The sequence below is a fragment of the Trachymyrmex septentrionalis genome, unplaced genomic scaffold, assembly GCF_001594115.1.
Source record: "Trachymyrmex septentrionalis isolate Tsep2-gDNA-1 unplaced genomic scaffold, Tsep1.0 scaffold190, whole genome shotgun sequence".
Classification (NCBI taxonomy): domain Eukaryota; kingdom Metazoa; phylum Arthropoda; class Insecta; order Hymenoptera; family Formicidae; genus Trachymyrmex; species Trachymyrmex septentrionalis.
In genome coordinates this window covers 643914-649203 of record NW_017305072.1, presented here as the reverse complement: position 1 = coordinate 649203, position 5290 = coordinate 643914, and the positions used below count along the sequence as shown (strand labels likewise).

The following is a 5290-nucleotide window of genomic DNA, read 5'->3' as shown; positions in this document are numbered from 1 at the left end:
TGTGCAACAACGTTGTCGCGTGTTGAAAATGGAGTTTCCATGACTCAATGATATCAGATAGTGTGAAGAGACGTGAAGGGAGACAATGCTATGTCGCATGCTATGCATGTGAGAGAATGTTACACTGTCTGTCGTTTTACAGACGCAATGAAAACGCTTTATGAAATGGAACTACGTTCTTCCTGAGAAAAGCGGCAAATAGTTCGTTTGCCTTTACCGTGGGATTTCGATTATCGCGATTACAAAGTTAAATCGGCAAAAGCGAACGACGGTAGGTCCGCGCAGACGTGGGTATTACCCAGTTATGTATTGTCCCTTCCGTAACAAAAAAATCTCTACTCGCAGCTTTTGCCATTCCATCCCTTCCTTACTTTAAAGAAACAACGGTTCGAGAAGATAAATGCGCTCGTTTTCTGTAGCTCGACTTCGAGGAAGTCTTAATGCGAAGAACCGCCATTTCTTTGGAGTTTTTGCACCGATTTCTGGTTCCCCTGGTTGGTTACTCAGGAACCACCTTATCTTCAGTTCGTCCGTATTTTATGAAATCCTAAAGCATGATATAATATCTCTGCTTCTAAACGAGAACTGATAGATACCGAGTTGAGCGGGCTTCAGGTACCGCTTTGGGACCATATTTAAGCTATTATCTTTTTTTTTATTACAATATAAAATTTTTTAATCGTTCATAATCTCAATTTTATTAAAATTAAATATGAGATAGGGAACCGTTTTGTTTCATTACACGATAATTAAATTATGAACATCGTTACGCTTGCAGTAATTAATAGCCGAAAAACATTAATCCAATAATTATATTAAATAATATGCAATGAAGTAATTGCAAATGTTTTCCGATAACGTGTATCATTATTATTCTGCAAAATTATAAAATACACAAAATTTATGTGTACTTGCGCGCGCGTTATCCACATTGAAATGTCAATATTGGCTGACAGAATTGCGAGGTATAGACCTCGTGAAATCGCCAGTACCACGCGGAAAATTTATCGAATTACATTCTATACTTTCGGAACTGGAATACCTTGTATTTCTTGTTCGACCGAAAGGGGACACAGTGTCTTGCTACGATAAATGCTCTCGTTTACCAAAGCTTTAACGTCGGGTCAAAGGTCTGCTTCCCGTCTGTACAAAACTTTTCACCCTCCTTTATTCTCTTTATTTTTTTGTTGGAAACCACTGTCAAACACAAAGTTCCTCGATACGGTAACTCAGGCAGCCCGTCGCGATACAGCCATTGGTATTCTTGGCGAAAAATATGACAGGTTGGATATTTACGTCTGTGGCGTCGATAAGAAGACTTCGAAATAATTTTGTCTATTGGATTAAAGCGAATGCTGCATTATACAATACAGTGTATGATTGGTTATATTCCAATTTGAAATAAATAATTTTATCAATCATAAAAAATAAACTAACATTTCATAAAAAATCGTCGAAATCATCATAAGAAAAAGAATGGTTTACAATCGTCATAACTCAAAAAAGATGATAAAACAAAAATGATAAAAATAACACTTGATTATATTAAGAATACATTATTTTTGTGCGATATTACGAGAACAGTTAATAATTTTTTATCATTGAATATTTTATCATATAATTTTTATCATATTGAATAATGTTTTTTTCCCTTTTCTAGAAAACTTAATTTTATTATTATGCCATTTTTTAAATAAAGGGAAAAACAATATATTATTGTTTATTATAATCAGAGTTGGGTAGTAACTAGTTAAAACGTTAAAAGTTAAATAAAAAAGTTAAAAAGTTGATAATTTTTAACTTAACTTAGTTAATTTTAAATACATTAATTTTTAACTTAATTTAGTTACTTTTAAACTTTAATTAATTTATTAACTTTTTTAAATTAAAAATTTTTCTATCTGTTCTTGATGTAATATTTTTTTTTCTATAAAGTCTTAAACATTAGAGAATTAATTTAAAAAAAGTTCAATAATTTTATGATGAGAGACTCTATAGTAAGAGTCACACCATACGATAGCCAGTTTTTATTGACTCGCTAGAGTTTTGTCAATTCCCGTTTATATTTGAATCAAACTAATTTTAGGTATCACAAATAATGAAATTATATTTCAGCAATATAAATATGAAATGAGCCTTAGATGAAGAATTATTATAGAATAATGTTGCACCTATTTTCTAAATTTTTATGTATATATTTGTAACAAATATCTAGTCGATGTAGTCGTAAACATGCATGAACAGTCGTTTCAGAAATTAAAGAAAGTTAGATAAAGATTAAGAAAGAGAAATAATGCAAACATATATCCTTCTCTCTCGCAAGATTTTGATAAAAACGCCTTATGCCGTGATCTTATTATATATAAGTAACTAACATATGGATATAAAATTAAATTTGCCTAATAATCTATATTTGTAAGGGTTATTTAAAGTCATCTCATTTTAAGAAAAATTAGAACATTCTGATCTCAAAAATAATTTTTTTCAAAATTAACTTCTTTTTAAACTTAAGTTAATTTAATCTTAACTTTTATTAAGTTAATTCTTTATTTCTTCAACTTTTAACTTAATTTTATTAATTTTATAAGACATTAACTCTTTAATATAATTTAGTTTAAAAAAACATTAACTTACCTAACCCTGATTATAATATATTTAATTATATACTTATTTGAGTTTTTTTCTTTTATACTATGTTTTAAAAGAAATATCATTTTATTTTTATTATTTAAAATTTATTCGAAAATACGATAAAGAAATGTTTTTCTACTTTTGCGTTACTATTATATAAAAACTTAGTTTAATTTTAATAGATCTGTTTTGTATATCTCTTTTTTGTATATCTCTGGATATAAAACATGTGATCTTAAGAAAGCAAATTCACACTACTAATGGTCGAGTTGCTTCTATCTTTTCCTCATCCACTATACTCTCTCTGACATTGTCGCGACAGTACATCTGATTCGAATATACATCCTTGCTTCGTTCTCGCCTCGTCAGTTCCGATGCAAAGGCTCGAGCCTTTGACGGTTGCAACGTGCAAATATGTGATGGAACGGGAACACGGCTGTAAAGGAGACCGATTTAAATTCCACGAGTGCAACATATAACGGCGTTCCCATTTTCACTTATCTCGCGAGCAGACTCTCTTCATCGCAACACGATGATGATCGCGATCATGTGCATTAATATACTTTTAGCAATATTACTGTTTTTGACCGATATTCATAGTCGATGCTTATATTTAACCGCTAAAGTGTAGTCTCTTAAAATGTTATATATAGGTCAGTCACAGAATCGTATTAACATTTTAAGATATTACTTAAGACGATAAATAAAATAAAATAAAAACTGGCTAAGAATATCAGTCTTCCTTTTAAGGCACATATGATAGATAAAATGTTAGTCGACTTTTGTGTCATTTATGAAAAGTCCTTGACAATGTTTGTAATCTTATACATGGATACATGACACACTTTTTTTCCATTGTTTTCCATAAACGACACAGCAATCGATCGACACTTTAGTCTACAGTGTGCGCTTGCCCAAACTAAAAACTCGCGATAAAGGTGCATTTTTCAATTAATTTCAAATGGGATCTGAATGGATCAAATGGGTCTAAATTTCAATAGAACTGGCTCTATATTTCTCATAGGACGCGAAAGAAGAATATATTCGTGCAATTGTTTTGTAACATCTTTTGTGAAGGAAAAAAAAGGAAACCGAGAGAATGATGTGCAATTTCACTGGTGAAAACGCGATGGGAGTAAAGGCACGTTAATTGGCGTTCATCTGGAAAAGGTTTACCAACGGTTGGAGTGTCTACAAGCTCGTAGCAAGGACGTGTGAAATGTCGGCGAGTCAGAAGGGCTAGGGGAGCTAATTACCCCGCAGGAAAAATTCCTTGGCACATGCCGGCTAACGGCGAATCCCGAGGTGACGCGTACTATCCCGTTGGCGTTTTCATAACTTTTCAACAGGATGTTAATTGGATTCCTTTTTCTCTTCTTGACTTCTGTCTCCTCTCTCTCTCTCTCTCTCTCTCTCTCTCTCTCTCTCTCTCTCTCTCTCTCTCCTCTACTCCCGTTGTCGTATATGCTTGCTCGATGGTGGCTTACTTTATTTCGAATTTATTACGTTGCTTAATTGCTGTTTTATGATTCTTTTGTTGGCGCGCTGAAAATGCCCGTCACGTCGAACGACAACGAGAAACGTAGTTCAGAAGTATAAGGCATAATATTAAAACGAATAATTTGAAAAAAAAAAAGTTTTAAAAATCGCTCTAATTAAAATTTTTGCCAGAGCTTATGATAACTTGAGGTAGACAAGATGACATTTTAAATCTATGCATTTTAATTAAACCTTTTTACATGAAAAGATGGTAAAATCGAAATTTTGTTAAAACGTTCAAGAAGTCAAATTTTACAAAAATAAAAGTCACAGTAACATCCAATAATAATAATTGCAAATTATATATTACGCAAATATATTCTTGACCGACATGTATGTACGATAAATCGGATTTATTGGATTACGTTATATAAAAGTGACAAATATGTAATTATCGCCGATGCACTGGATTGCAACCTGTTGGCCACTTGCCATATTTTCTCAAACATCAAATGGCTTTAATATCAGTAAAGGTTCCTTTCGGCGACCTCGAACAATGAGTCTCAAGTTGATCCTTATAACTCCCGCCTTAAGCACTCGCAATACCTTACGATGGTTTTATAAGAGTAAAGTTGCGAAAGTACGGCGACACGTAACTTTAAGGCGGTACTTATACGAAGCTCATAAAACTTTCGTGTCATTTTTAGCATAATCGCGATACACGTCGAGTAGTTCGTGTTCGAGCGGCTAATTGGGTATTAATGAAAACGTACAAGAAGAAGCTCTGGCAAAGTTACAATTGGCTCCGGCTACTTGGAATAATCTTTCCGAACATTTTCTCATTACTACGTATAAGAATAAGGAAACTGAGCAGAGGAGTTTCTGCGACATTGCATTTCGAATAATAACGCAAATCCAAGATGGAAATTGCCAAATTCATATCTGGCTCGTTGCAACCGCAACACACTAATGTTTATTGTATATGCAGTTACAAAACCCTTCCAATTTCCATCTTGGATTTACATTACGATCCATTGTAAAACGTGATTGTGTGCAATTAAACTTCTTCGTATCTAAAAGAGCGTGTAATTTAAACGAAGCTATTCTGCTTAATTGAATAACAAGAACAATCACATGTAAATGATGTTACTTTGAAGTGATGTTAATTACGCTAAATTGC

General features: G+C 32.8%; 1 protein-coding gene across 1 annotated transcript in view; it reads right to left on the bottom strand.

Moving 5' to 3' along the window:
* The window catches only part of LOC108747045 (nephrin), a 106305-nt gene that overhangs the window by 61017 nt on the left and 39998 nt on the right, over positions 1-5290 (bottom strand). The window lies entirely within an intron of this gene.